At 39.8% G+C, this 16070-nt stretch overlaps 1 protein-coding gene across 2 annotated transcripts in view; it reads left to right on the top strand.

Annotated features, from left to right (window-relative positions):
- SORCS3 (sortilin related VPS10 domain containing receptor 3) overlaps positions 1-16070 on the top strand; it is a 579951-nt gene that overhangs the window by 516011 nt on the left and 47870 nt on the right. The gene's annotated exons all lie outside the window — the stretch shown is intronic.

The raw sequence follows: 16070 nt of genomic DNA, 5'->3' as shown, positions 1-16070 counted from the left end.
AGGTAGGAGTTGGAGCCTTCTGCATGCAGAGGTGTCCTGTGGAAGATGATGATGCAAGGGGTGGAATGATGCATGGGCACAAAGGGGCAGCTGGAGAATGAGGCCCCTCCTGGGAGTGATCCCTGATTTCCTCCACCTTTCAGAAGACTCTGACAGCTTCTGCCCCTCCTGGAGGCCAGTGCTTGGGCAGCATGGTACCTTCCAACACTAGCTTGATAGGGGAATTAATGTGAGAAAGACAGTCTCCAGGTTGCAGGCATGAGATTTGCTTACTTTTATTGCTCTTTTTTCCACTGTCTTTTCAAATGTTATTATTTCAACATCTCCCTGGTAACCTTGACAGGAACCATCTAGTCTAGCCTAATTCATTGTGAAATGTGACCATTCTTATTACTTAAGGCTGAGAATAGGGCTGGATGATTGACAAGCCAGAGGGCCTATTGCCATCTCAGGCAGTGGCTTTCTAGCTGATGAGATGCCTGTGCTGCTGGAGCACTTGGGCCTCTTTGGTGTATTATTTGGCCCCAAATTACACTTTAAGGAAAGCTCTTTTTTTTTTTTTTTTGTATGGCTTAGATATGGAATCAGATGGAAAAATAAAAAAAAAACTGCTTTCCTGCATCCTCAAAGCTACATTTGAAATTCTTTCTTGATGTGAACTATTTGAACCAATTGGCTGTGAATTAGCTGATCTTTTACAGGAGCCAGGGAGAACCTGGCAGCCTCTCAGGGGAAAAAAAAACAATGAAACCAAGAGGGAATACCTGCCTCCCTGGAAGAAAGTGGGCATTTCTTGCCAGAAGAAGTATCTTCTTACCAACCCGTGTCTGTTTAACACCTTCTTTTGTGCCAGGTATCTGAGGATTTCTCAAATTTGATTTCATGGATTCTTCCCAAGGACCATGCCAGATACTTTAGATTGTCACCACTGGGCAGATGTGGACATTGAGGCTCAGACAAATTCAGTGCTCACCTCGCACATTCAGTAAGAGGCAAATTGAGTGCAAAGAATGTGAATTTCAAGCATCAGGCTCAGAGCTGAAATTGGAGGAAAGATACTAGAGTTCTCCAAGGTTTGTTCAGTAAAGGACCATGGTGTGTGGGGAAAAAGTGGCAGCATGCTAGTTATTCACTAAGTATTGATGGGCGGCCACTGTGCTCTAGACATCAGGTCAGGTCACAGTAGACCCACTTAAACACAACCTGTTTGAAAAGATGCCGAACATGTGCTAGAACTGGACCACAATGAAATCGGAAGGTACAGGGCAAATTATAGTTGCCATTGGATATCAAAGAAGGGATTAAAGATAGAATAGTTAGAAACAGCTTTGTGGCTCTGCAGAGAAGGAGAGGGAGCATTATGAGCAAACATGGAATAGTAGACTGTGCCTGGCCTGCAGAGAGGAGAATGAGTGGTAGGAAAGCTAGAGATGCTTATAGCAAATTGTCTAGGGCCAATTGCCTCACTGACTCCCTGTATAAATCCAATTCTAATTGGCATAAATCTCTGATCCATTGTTCCACCACCAGAACTAATAGCCACAGTGAAGGGGGAGAGATAACATTTTGCCTAGAAAATTATGCAAAACCTGAAGATGCAGAGGTTAAAAAAAAAATGAAGATCTTCTTTCCACTTAAGAGACTGTGACCACATGCTTAGCAGGGAACATGCCCTTAAATATAGCCTTTGCGCAACGCAGAGGCCCAACCCTGAGCATAAATGCATTGTTTAGCCTTCGGTAACTGCATTCGATAAAGTCGCTGGAAATGAACCAGCGCTACTTCCATTGATCTGTTTTTCAATTCTCTGTTGTTTGCTGGAGGAGCCTGATTTTACTTTGCCCAAAGTAAGTCATTCGAGTAATCGGTAAATCCAGTGGAACTCTGAAGACATTGCATCTCAGGCTGGCTGCTGGGTTCATATCCTCCACATTGTCAGCCGACTTCCATCATCACAGAAGCACACTGCTGTTTGTGCCAGGGAATACAGAGGCAGAATGTGTGCTTGTATAGGAGCTTTTGGATGTCACTAGGATGTATGGGAGGCTGGCAACAGCCTGGAAGGAAAAGATTTCTTTTGACCAACAAACTGCTGTGTGGGAAGGAATGATGGTCAAGAGCCATGGATTTTGGGGCTCTACGTTCCATAGCTAGCACTAAGGGTACCACTTATGACCCATGTGACCTTAGAAACCTTACCTGCTCTCTCTCTGAGTTTGGCTTTCTTGTCATGGATGTTGAGAATTAAGTGAAATAATCTCCACAGAGGGACATTAGCGATGTTTGTAGTCTCTGTAGTATAATGAATGAGAAATGGGTCACCTGCAGGGAAGAATTTGGCCACCTAGATAGGGATCAACAAAGATTTTCCCTAAAGATTTTAGACTTTGCTGGCCACAAAGTCTTTGATGCAACTACTTGATTCCCAATCTAGGGTCTAAAGAGCCATAGCCGTTCACAATATGCAAATGAATGGTCATCAGTGTGTTCCAATAAAACTTTAGCAATGGAAACTGAAATTTGAATTGCATGAAATCTTTGCATGTCATAAAATACCATTCTTCATTTCCCTTTCCTCCACAACCACTTATAATGTAAAAACCATTGTTAGCTGTAGGCCTTCTAGAATGGATAGCAGGCCAGATTTGTCCCACAGGTTGTGATTTGTTGTCTCTGAGTGAGAGGGCACATGGAGCTTAACGTATGTGGCTTGTTACAAATATAATTTGAATTTTTGACCCAGTTTCTATAAACTTCTCCCACTCACAAACTACATCTCCCAGGACACCCCTTTCTGAAATATTGAATAGGCCAATCATTTGATATCATTTGGAAGTATCCTCATTTCTTATCCTAACCTCATAGGCAGGTCACCTCTTTCCTGAAGCCCTCCTCAGTTCCTTCAGCTCTTACTCATTCTCTTTCACTGAATTTCTTTCTTCAGCTGCAGAGTTTGACTCACCAGGTGTATTTAGTTTGGTCTGTGCTTTTCTCAATGGAGCCAAAATTTGCAAAGTTGGAAACATCTGGCAACATTGAACCCAAATGCCCACAGTCTAACAATTTTCTAGAGTTGCATGGCAGCTGCCTGCTTTGGACTGGGCATGCTGTGTGGTGCCCCACCTCTCACCTGATATGCATGTATCTGCTGCGGTGCTTCAGCTCACTCATGGTCCATTTAAGCTGCCCTTCTGGCTTCTGTAAGATTTTCAATTTGTGGTTTGCAGGATAGATTCTCTATTCACGATTTCATACCTATATTGTTTCTTGCAGTTCTTTTCAAAAGTTTCAAAAATGGAATAAATATAAGTACAAAGAATAATCTTATCAGCACCAGTGTACCAATCAGGAATTAATAAATACTAACACATTATGGCTGTGGCTTCAGACTTTTTTTTTTTAATTATGATACGGGGACTCCCAGAATAGGTGGTCTTTTCATGAGTGTCCCCTTTTCAGATCTTTTTCCCTTACTCCCTCCACAGATCAGTGAATGCCCATGAATTAGATGCATATCCTTCTAGTGAGTGTGTTGACACATTTGGTATGTACTTAATTATCCACAGAAATATATGTAGTATTGTTTTATGTGTTTTTAAAGTATGTAATTTATCTAACTGTTACCATTCTCCTACATGGGTCTGTCACTCAGCATTACCTATCTTGGGGCATATCCATCTGGTCCAGACACTTTTAATGCTCTATGGCATTCTCTCATGATAGGAATATGCAGTTTATTTCTCCATTCTCCTATCAATGGACATTGCGATTGTTTCTAGTGTTGTACTATTTTAAACAGTACTATTCTCTCTGCAGATGCCTCCCAGTATGTCCGTAGAATTCTCAGAGCTACATACCTACAAATGGGATTGCTGGGTCATGGAGAATTACCATTGTCTTGATTTTTGCACTGTTTGCTGAGTGTTGTATATATTGGTTATCTCCAGAATGGGAGTGTGAGGTCTTTTTCAGTCTGGGATATTCATAGGGTCTTATTGGTCCTCTCTCAGAGCCTGATCATGGAAGCTTATGCATGATTAGTGCTCAGCAGGTGCATGGGGAGTGAATCATACCATTGAATTGAACTGAAGACATTTAAGGGCAAGGGATGAATTTTACGCTTTTTAAGATTCTTTTTATCTCTTGCTTCAGGATTTTAGAGAATTTTTAAAAAGATTTTATTTATTTATTCATGAGAGACACACACACACACAGAAAGAGAGGCAGAGACACAGGCAGAGGGAGAAGCAGGCTCCATGCAGAGAGCCCGATGTGGGACTCGATCCCAGGTCTCCAGGATCATGCCCTGGGCTGAAGGCAGAGGCTAAACTACTGAGCCACCCAGGCTGCCCTTGTTTCAGGATTTGACACAGAGTCAGAGACTGAGAAATAGAATGCCATGGGGAAACCAGGTGGTATACCTTTTCCTTTCTTCCAGCTCTTTTGATTCCCATGTATTTCCTCCTGTCTTCAACATCCACCTTCTCCCTCTTGTTTTCATCTCTGAGGTTCCCCTTTCAACCCCCAACTGCTGACTAATCATTCACAGGTTAGCAGACCACAGTATCTAACCCACTGTTAGGGACTTTAAACTTTCAAACCCATTGAAGGAATCTATTAAGTTTTTAGAACATAATTGCAGTTGTTTGGACATAGAATGATTCTTTAAATTCATCCTAAAAACTCAGATTTCTTCCATGCCTTGTCAGTTCTGATGCCTTTTGGTTTCTTTCTTACTCTCCCCTCTGCTCTCTGCCTCTTCTAGGACTTATTTTCAAACCTTCTAATCCCTGCCTCTGTCCACCATTTCATGGATCGGAGCATCCTGCCATTGACACAGGTTCTGCTTGCAGGATCCCTAGCTGCTGACCCCTGCCTATTTCTATGAATGTCTTGTTCCTGTCTCACTTTCACTCCATGCAATTCCATAGCATCTGCTGACCTCCTTTAGTGCTAAGCCGATCTATACCCTAATGTGAAAACAAACAGGTGGCATGGACACACACCAGTAGCCAGGGATGTGGCCTGAATTTCTGGATAGTGACAACTGTGGGCTGCTGATGGCTGGCCTTCCCACAATACCACTGTTTCTGCTTTGATTTGAAATTGGTTCTCAGGAGCATCTTCCATGGAAGCAGAGAAGAAGCCTAATGGAGCAGGAGGCAAGAGGAGATGTGGGGGACTTTGGCCTTCCAGAGAGAACTAGATTTTTAGAAAAGGACTCAGGGATCTACATGTATCAAGCCCCTATTACAAAAACATGTATTAGTTCTTTATTCAAAGGATGCCTTGCATACACACTACAAGATAGACACTGTTCTAAGAGTTCCAGGAGTTAGACTGAGGCATACATAGGATAGTTAAGGGCTCTGCTGATGGGAAGTTTATGTTCTAAAGCCTCTTGCACATCCTATGGAAGAAAGAACAGTTTTATGTGAGTTTTATTTCAGGTCTAGAGTTCATGGAATCTCTTCTATCATCCAATTATGAGCTTTTAATGTGGTGGTGGTGGTGGGTACACATGATAGTGGGGAGAGAGGGAAGGAGGGAGGGAGAGACAGAGAGACAGAGACAGAGAGAGAGATTGCCATAAACCTCTAACTTCCTGCAATTCCAATCCTGACTATGGTTTCTGATGATCACTTATATCCTAGTCTAAGAAATAACAACACTGGGAATGAATAGAAGGGAACCTCACAGAATATTAAGAGTGATTACCTCCAATGGGGCTTTTATTTTCTCATCTATACATTTTTATAGTTTTCTAATTTTTTTAAAGATTTATTTATTTATTCATGATAGACAGAGAGAGAGAGAGAGAGAGAGAGAGAGGCAGAGACACAGGCAGAGGGAGAAGCAGGCTCCATGCCGGGAGCCTGATGTGGGACTCGATCCCGGGACTCCAGGATCGTGCCTTGGGCCAAAGGCAGGTGCTAAACCGCTGAGCCACCCAGGGATCCCCAGTTTTCTAATTTTTTAATGAGAAAAGGAAAATCATTTATCAAAATGTACACATTATCTCCCAGATAATGAAAGAGCTGCTACATTTAAGTATATTTGGGTGATTGTGTGGGTCACAGTTACTCAACCTTCGAGGCTATGACCTAAAGGAAGGGAGAGTTTTAACTATCCACCATCACTTTCCAGTGCTAACTAGTGCTCTGAGTGAATTAATACAAAATCATTTGAAATAAACAGGCTACTGGAACCCAATCAAAGACAATAGTGTAAAATAGACAAATCCCAGTCATAAAATAAAAATTCAGGAAATTGCTAGATAGTGGCTTCTGAAGAAGCAGTGCTCTAAATAATTTCTTCAAGGTCATCTGGTTAATTTATGATGCATTTGTAAGTTATTGTGTATTTTAAAAATTAATGAAAGATTTAATTATAGCAGGGTTGCCTGTGACCTTTTGTGAAATGACTTCATCATAAATCTGCAGGCATTTCAGAACTGTTTTCCAGGTTTCTAATAATTTGCTCTCAAATTAATGACATCCAGCCAGTGAAAGGAGTTGAGGCTGGGTAAAAGGATTGAGTTGGGATTTGTGGTTTCCTAGCAATGGCTAATTCTGAGTCCTGGACGGAGGTGGCAGAGAAGATGGTATGTGACTCACTGGAATCCACAACAGGTTTAACTGTTTACTTAGAGGAATGAGAAATAAATCCAGTGTGTCAATAGGGGAAATTGCAGGCAGCCAGACGAGGTCATTGCAGAAGATTTGATTTGGGGCACATTTATCTACATGTCAATGTGGAAGTAGTACCTGGACCAGTGAAAGAATTCTTCTTCCCTGATACCCACAGGGTTTCTCCCTCATTTATAAATTAAAGGTCTATGCCTGCCCTCTAGCTTGCCAGCCACTTGTGAAGCGAAACTTAGACTCCATTACTCTAGTACCTCTGACCTTCACCTTTCTCAGTGAGAACAGCTAAGCTGTCTTTGGAGAGAAGCAGGCTCAGTTCCCCAGAAACCAAGGACATCATTGTCTATGTCATTCTGATGATTCATTTGATTCAATAGAGTGTACAGAGAAACATGCTACATCTTAACAAATCAAAGAAAATCCTCTCTCTTAGAAGAAGCTGGAGTATACATCTGTAGTTCCAGATTGGCAGGCTAGAGTTTGGAAAATCCAAAGCATCCCTTAGACATGATAGCCTGAAGGAAAAGCCAGCCAAATTTTGAAAGCAAGTCTGGATTGAAGACTTCCTTTTTTTGCCATAGCCCCAGATACAATCTCTAGTCTACTCTGCATTCCGCCAAGCAGTGACTCCTAGCACTACTATTATATATGGTGCACCATGACTCTGCCTGCATGCTTCAAGTGTTTCCCATGAAAGCAGTCGGTGTAGGAGGAAGAGTTGGGTTTTAGGAGACTTGGGTCCTACTTCTTTGTGTTCTTAAGCAGTCTACTACTTTGTTTTCCCCATCCAACCTGTGAAAGGATTAGGTCAAAGGTTCATCCCTATGGCCCCTTGGATTACTAAGACTTTATGATTCTTTCTTTTTCATGCCCCATGGACTCCCAACTAGAGGTAGAACCAATAAAAGTGGTCATACTTCAAGTTCAAATACATAATTGCTCAAATAGTAGATGCTTTAGACCTTGAGAAAGATTGGGTCATAATTGAAGCTCTCTGGATATATCTTCTCTTCAGATTTCTCTTTTATTCCTCCAACTGTGCTTTCAGCTTTATATATTTCATGGAATTTCTGCTTTTTTGTGCAAACAGCCTATAATGACCTGGTGCTAAGCGGACCCCCATGCTCATACCTCAGTGCCAAACTGTGCAGTCAAATGATTGCTAATGAATCACAAAACACTTAAAAAGGGGTATGGGCCTTGCTAAAAGTACAGTGCTGAAACTGTGTTACATTAGTAGCAACTGCCTAAGTTGGACTGGCTCCAACACCTACTTGCTGTATAATTCTTTTTGGATGCATTATCTAACTTCTTTGAGCCTTAGTTTCCTTTTCTCTTAAATGTGGATAATAAATGAAATGAGGTAATCCATACAAAGTAGTTAATAAATTGTAAGCATTCAGTAAATTATCACTATTATTGATATTTCTAAGTATTATTGTTGTTATTTGATTGACTTTTACTTGGGTACCTACTCTTTACAGTCTTGTAGTGGAGATCACTGGGATATAAAAGTATATGGCACACTATCTGCCCACAAAGTTATCAGGCATTCAACAAAGGACATAAAGCAAATTATCATAATTAGGTACTATTATATAAAAATATTAATAGTTTAAAACTATTTACTTCTTAATTTATACAAAACACTATAAATATGCAACACACTTAAATCTCAGAATTCTGTTAGTTAATATTATTATCCTCATTTTGTACATGAGGTCTAATTAATATATGTAAGGAACTTTCTTTAGGCCTGGGATTGGCTCTCACATCTTGCCCTGTGTGATGCCAACACCTCTATGTTTGACTACTTGATTCAACTGGCTCTCAAACAATAAATATATGACAAACACCTATGATGTTGAAGGCACGTGTTTGTAAATTGTAAACTTTCATGAGTTTAAAATCTATCAAGGAGGATAAGACACTCATCACATATAGTTTATGAATTTTGATCCTTATTGGAAGTATTAAGGGTAATATGCAAAATAGAGAAAAAATGCTACCAAAATTCAGAGGAAAGAGGCATTTATTGTTTCTTTCTAAGGAAAGGAATGGAGGACGAAGGAAGATCATGGAGGACATAATAGAAGAGTTAGCATTTGAGTTAAAACTAAAAAGAATAATCCATCAAGAAGGTAGAATAATTTCAAAACCTGTATAGTGTTATGATTACATAATGCAAAAACATACAAAAACTCAAGGAGAAATGAAGGATTTGCAATACCATAGGGGAATATTTTAATAAATTTCATATGGAAACCAATAGGCGAGTCAGAAAGTTGGTATAATTTTGATGTGAATTGTACTATTAGCAAGCTTTATTTAAAAGACCTGTATAGGGCAGCTTGGGTGGTTCAGCGGTTTAGCGCCATCTTCAGCCCAGGGCCTGATCCTGGGGACTTGGGATTGAGTCCCACATCGGGCTCCCTGCATGGAGCCTGCTTCCTTCCTCTGCCTGTGTCTCTGCCTCTCTCTCTCTCTCTCTGTCTGTCTCTCATGAATAAATAAATAAAATCTTAAAAAAAATAAAAGACCTGTATATGACTCGCTACTCAATAAATAGAGAATATCTATTTTTTAAGCAAACATTTAATTTTTTAATTGACCATACATTAGGCCAGTAGAAATACTGGACCAGTTCCAAAAGCTGATATAATTGAGATCATGTTCTCTCTAAATATTATAATTAGATCAAAATTTTAAAATAGAATGATGATAAAGAAAATAAAGGAAAAAACCTCATTTGTTTGGAAACAAAACCCTGGGTTATTTAGGAGTAGTTTTGTTTTTTAAAGAGGAAATCAAAATGGCCACTATGAAATATTTAGATTTGAAAAGCTGTGCTTCCCCTCCTTTCATCGTAACCCATTATTTCTCATCACCCTGCCTATTATTTTACCTTAGATTTACAGAATGAGTAGGAATTGGACAAGATGCGGGAACAGCATCCCAAGCACAGGAAAATCAGGCATAGGAAATCATGTTGCTTTTGGTGGAGCAAATGGAATTGTTTGAGCACAAGTAACATTGGAGAGTAGCAGGAGATAATACTACAAAGATAGATGGAGGCTACTGTGGCTTTTGAATCAAATTCAAAGGTCTTATCCTGATATTCATGACTAGATCTTATGAGAGTTCAAGGACAAGAGTTCTTACATTGGGAGTCTTCTACATAGAGGTTGAAGTTGCAGAAATGAATAGGATTCCCAAAGTCTAGTGTAGGAACCAAGAAGAAGAAGGCTTAAGTAACAACTTAAGAGATGGGAGGAAGAAGAAGTGGGTGAGAAGTTCACTTAGAGAAGAAGTAAGACAAAGGCAAAGAGAATATGGTGTCACTGAAGCAGAAGGCTGGAGAAACTGAGGAAAATCATCTGCCTCTGTGGGAGAAGGTCACCATCTGCTCACACAGGAAGTCAAAAGTTTAGAGGGAGAGATTCTTAGACTTGCAATATCTAAGGAATGCTTCTAAGAGGAGGTGGCATTTGGAATGAGATTGGAACAGGCAGCAAATGAAGGAGTGAAGAACATGGCAAAAACAAGTGTTGAATTAAGTTTCTAGCCTGATGACTGAGAACTCAGTTAAGTCAGCCACAGGGAAAGGAAAGTCAGGAGGGAACTGACATAGTCAACTTTGGCCTTGTTCTCTTTCTTAAGATTTTCTTCAGGCAGATAGAAATGGGGGAGTTGGTGAATAGAGGAGCCCAAGATGCAGGTGTAGGAGTCCCTGAGGAAACTAAAGGAAAAGGGGGTTCAGAGCCAGGTCGATGGCAGCACAGTATCATTCCTAGTTGAGTTCCATCAAATGTTCTCTCAAAAATTAGTCCACAGTAAAGTCCTAATCTTACTCCGAACAGTAAAGTCCTAATCTTACTCCCCAATCACAATTTGTTCTTTCTTTTGCACATTTCTAGTGGCTTTCTAGTAATGAGTCCTTGTCTTCTTCCTCTCTGAAAGACTAATCAACCACTCTTTCCTAGAAACTTCTCTTGGCTTTTACAACTATGTATGAAGGTTGGTATAATTGGAGGTGGGAAAGAGAACTGTGCAGGAGAGAATCAGGTGACCCAGAGTAGTTTTCCTGTAAAGAGAAAAACATCTTTACAGTGGCTGCTCCTCTAATTACATTTAATGTGGCATTGTTTTCACCTAAATTATAGCAATTATATACCAAGATCCCCTTTGAAATCATTTAATTAATGATTAGCTAACCCGTGATGTGTATGGAATTCTAACGAAGCTTTTTATTTTTTGTGAACCACTTTCCTCCCTCAGATTAATCAGTCCTCTCCCCAAAATACGCACTCAAGTCTGGATGGTAGATTAGGCAGGATATGTTAGTTAGGGTCCCAGAAAATCATAGTTGTTTGTGGAAATCCTATCACAGTCCAGGATAACAAAGACAAGAGAAGCAGCTGCTATTTTTCTCTTGAGATTGCTTTTGTCTTTCTAAACCCCAGAGAACATGCAGCTCAACCATGTTCTTTGGCCCAGAAATAAGGGCAGATAAAGCTATTACCCCAATTTTGGAAGAAGTGAATGACTTTGATAGATTAATTCTATCCATTAATCAGCCCAGAATTGTTTAATGAGCATCTGTTATATGGAAGAAGTGCCAATGGAGACAAAGATGAATGTCTCTAATAGATAAATCCTTTGTGTATGGGGTCACCAGAGATAGATGGCTTGTACACCTGGAGTTAGACATAGAGAGTAAAAGAAAATAAACTCTTAGAAATTATCTTGAAATGGTCAGATTCTACCTAGACTGTTTCTGCATGAAGAAAGTCATCCTTTGAGTATGTGTCACTGATTAAAGTTATCTTCCCTAAGGAGGCTGAAGCCTTGAGAGATGAAGTGATTTGCTCAAGGTCACCTAACTAATTTAGTGGCAGACAGAACTAGGGAAAGATCTCTTCTATTTCTTTGCCTCCTACCCTTGCCACCATGCCCAGACCATCTGTATGTTAGAAGTAATAATACAAGAGCATAAAAGGATACTATCTGACTAGAGTCACATTTGTAGTGTAGGAAGTTGGCACCAAAGGAGTTTAAAGAAAGAGATGGTCTCAGGTTTATATAGCCCAAGAGGATGAATCTTAAGTGAAGCCAAAAACTCTTATGAAAAAATCCAAGTGGCAAGGTAAAAAGAAAAAGAAAAACAGAATTAATAAATTTTAATTGATTTTACCTGAAAATCCATATAGTGAGAAATGGCTTAGAAAATTCATTAATTTTGTTCTGTGGTTGGGAGTAACTTCTTCAAGAGAACTAAAGGGAAGGCTACCTGTTTCCAGGCAGTGATTTGTATTTATGTAGGTGGTATCTACTTTCTTCAAGGCTCTGTATCAAATATCATACACACACACACACACACACAGAGCCTGCACTTGAGGTTAGTTTGTACCTTGAAAAAGGAATATATGTGAAAATCCTGAAAATTCCAATGGACAACAAATGTTCATTATCACCGTCATTCTTTTCTTTTTTTTTTAAGATTTTATTTCTTTATTCATAGAGACAGGGGGAGAGAGAGGCAGAGACACAGGCAGAGGGAGAAGCAGGCATCATACAGAGAGCCTGACATGGGACTCGATCCAGGTTCTCCAGGATCACGCCCTGGGCTGCAGGTGGCACTAAACCGCTGTGCCACCAGGGCTGCCCATCACCATCATTCTTATTGCTGGAACCCCCACAGACATAATCCTGACATTCAGTGTTTAAAATCTTGCGTCTGGCATATAAAAGTGATCACATGGAAGAGCAGACTATCTCACTCCCAAGTAAAAATATTAGCGTATCAATTTACAATTTGGGGAAAGACCTGGGAATCACAGTGTAAGGACATCTGGGATAGAAGCCAAAGAAATCTAGACAAAAGAACGTGCCTGGCAAGATTGAGTAAAGAAGAGGCTGGGTTAGTCCACAAGTCATGACTGGACATCTATTTTTATGTGCAGTTCTGAAATGAGCTCTCTGAGCCTAGAAACAGATAACCCAGACAGATGAGAAGACCAACATCATGGAACATCCTTAGAGAGTCTGGGTCAGCTTGGCTGGGCCCTTGGAGGATGCACGCATCCTCCTCAGCAGCAGCCCTGAGAAATGTGTAAGCCTGAGCTTGAGACTCTGTGTTTACTAAGTCTTGAGCATTCCTTTTTCTCTGTGGGGAGGTTTCTTCATTTGAAAGTTTTCTCACTTTTTGTAAATTTTCACGCTTTTCTATTTTGTTAGTTTTCTTATACTCAGGAGATCTCCCCAGAGTGCCCACTTATTGGTCCCCCCTCCCTTGCACCTTCCTAAATCATCTCCCAGTTATCCAGCCAGTGTTCTTAAACCATTTCTTGGATAGATAGGTGAAAAGTGCTTTTGAATCATATCATCATCTGTATTAACTTCCTATGGCTGCTGTAACAAATCACCACAAATTAGGTGGTTAACAACTAGAAATTAATTTTCTAACAGTTCTGAAGGCCAGAGTCTAAGATCAAAGTGGCAGTATGGCAGCACTGCTTCTAGTGCACCAGGGAAAAGTTCCTTCTGGGAGCTCCAGATGTTTCTTGGCTTGTTGCCACGTAACTCCAGTCTGTGCTTCTTCACATAACCTCCTCCTCTCTATGTGTCTCACTTCTTTGTAGCTCTTACAAGGATGTTTGTCCTTAGGGCCCACCTTGATAATCCAGGATTATTTCATCTCAAGATCCGTAACTTATTTATGCCTGCAAAGGTCCAGATAAAATCACATTGACAGGTAATTGGGAACAGAACGTGCTCATGACCCTTGGAGGAGCCACTATTCAATCCAGGACATCATCTTATTACTCTCTTTTTCAGTGGTCCTTTGGCTTTGGGAACTGTTAACCCCTTTTGAAAATCTGATAAAATATATATAATTTCCTCATAATAAATTTACATGGGCCAATCCATATTTTTACTTAAAATTTCAGGAGATTCAAATGCTTACCAAAACCCATATGTGTACCCTAGGTTGATAGTCTGTATCCTTGAATGGTGACATCCAAAGCTAACTGCAGTTTTTCTTTGTGACCTAGTTAATGTAAAATTGACCTGGATATTGCCTCTTTCATTCTAGGTAGTCTGCAAAATGCATTGATTAATGCATAAGATCATCTTAAATATTTTCAGTTTCTCTGAAATATTTACTTATATTAATTACATTGTGTATTAAAAGTCTTAAGCTACCACATTATTATTATTATTATTATTATTATTATTACTATTATTTAACCTGAGTCGCATTATTTCCTTTATTCAATACTTCCGTAGTGGCCAGGGGGAGGACTTGACATCTTTCTGTTACTCCACATGTTATTAGATTCTATCTTTCCCCTCGGTCTATCAAGACCATTTGGGTCCTAATTCTGCCATCAAGCATATTGACTATTTCTTCCAGCTTTGTGTCATCAGAAAATGTGATTTCCAATGATGACCATTATTTTCATGTCTTCAAGTCATTAATAAAAATGATGAACAGGAAAGAGCAGACAGCAGAACCTTGTAGCTGACTACTCGTGGCCTCCCTCCTGGCTGATTTTAATGCTTTAATTAGGTGCTGTTCAGTCACATAATTTTACTGGCACCTGGCTCATATTTTTTCATCTTTTCTTCAAGACTAATATGGCAAACACTGTCAGATGCCTTGCTGATATGCAAGTAAATCATATGCCTCCTATTTCCTCCTTCTGTCTGCCTGGTAACCCTTTCATAGAAAAGAATGGGATTAATCAGACATGATGTATTTTGTGATCCATGAAATTTAACAGTAAACTATTTGGAATAGGTAGAAGTGTTTGGTTTGGCATCACTAATATTCTTCTACTCAGAGTATTCCAATCAGGGAAGACTTACTAGAGGAGATGGCATTTGAACATGAGAGGATTTAGATGGGATGGATAAAGACAGAAGACATTCATCAAAGTCTCCTCCCACTGTTTGTTTGTAGATTTGTTTGTTTCTTCCTGTGATCTTTCAATATAACTTTCTCCTCAAAGAAGTAGAAGTTTTTAAGATATAACTGCTTTGTTAGAGATTTGAAAGGGACTGCTTTCTAACCCCTCCATGAAATGAATTAAGACAAAAAGGTGGAAGTACCTCAGTGACCTGGCATGGATGTATTGGATTTGGAGACCACTGAATAGAGAAAGAATAATGGAGAACAGAGAGAACCCAGGGGTGAGGTGCTTACATTCACTCTCCTCCATACAGTATTGGCCACACAACCCAAGATATCTAGCCCCATGGCTTCTGCTACTCAGTGCTGAGCTAAGAATTTTATAAAGACAATACGTTTTTGGTTTTGTTCTTTTAATATAGTTGGCAAACAGTTTGCATTAGTTTCCGGTGTACAGCATAGTGATCTGCATCTTCATACATTATGCTAGGTTCACTACAAGTGCAGTTACCATCTGTCACCATACAACACGATTGTGGTATTATCGGCTGTATTCCCTATGCTGTGCCTTTTATCCTCATGACTTATTCACCTCAAAGTCTGTTTAATCTTCTTTTAGACAAGACTCTAAAGAGTTGTATTTAACTTTTAAACCAATAGGACATTTCCCAAGGTGTAATATAAGTTGTACAATCTACAATATGATCCCATTTCTTTGTCCACTTCATAATTTGAGTCTGCTCTCACCCCTCCCAAAGTGTCCTCATCCTTCAGAGGGCAGAAGGGACTGTCCTTTGAGGAGAGTTGGTCTCTTAGGTTTCACCATAGGAACATCTGACTGTGAGGAGAGGAGAATCCAAGGCTGGGAGCTTGATTAAGTCTTGCCCACATGGAAGCCATCCAATGCCTTGAAAGACTTCAGTTGGTGTAGGTTCCCAGAATGACTGGTCTCCGATTTACAGCACTATGATAGATGCCATGCGTTGTAATTTTAAGACATGCCACCCAAGTGGAGTATGGATGATTAGTCCTTTTTTCTATTTTTCTAGAAATGACTGATCATTCATATTTATAGGGCCATCAACTTCTGGGCTTTGGAAAGGTCAGTATTGATTATCTAAGTCACACAGATGGTGTGCTTCTTTACTTTACATAAATATGAGTTCCTTTTATGAGACTACTGTGATTTTTTTCAAGGAAAAGGGAAGGAGAGTGGTAATCCTGTGAATTAAGCAATGAGATTTCAACTAAAACACACTTAGATTTAGTCAGAATTTTGGAACTGGCAGCCATACTCTAGATGAGCTAATCCACCCCCTTCCAACATACACACATACAAGTTACTTTATAGGTGAAAAAACTGAGTCCCTGTCAATAGACATCAGTAGATAAGATAGTTGTGCTTGCATTAAGGAGAAACAAGAAGGCTACATGTCAAAATACACACAATAAGTTTTACCTGGGTGGAATATTTTGAACTATTGGGTGATATATCTTTCTATGTTTTC

The sequence above is a fragment of the Canis lupus genome, chromosome 29, assembly GCF_048164855.1.
Source record: "Canis lupus baileyi chromosome 29, mCanLup2.hap1, whole genome shotgun sequence".
Classification (NCBI taxonomy): domain Eukaryota; kingdom Metazoa; phylum Chordata; class Mammalia; order Carnivora; family Canidae; genus Canis; species Canis lupus.
Note: the sequence above shows the minus strand (reverse complement) of the source record. Positions and strands in the feature narration are given on the sequence as shown.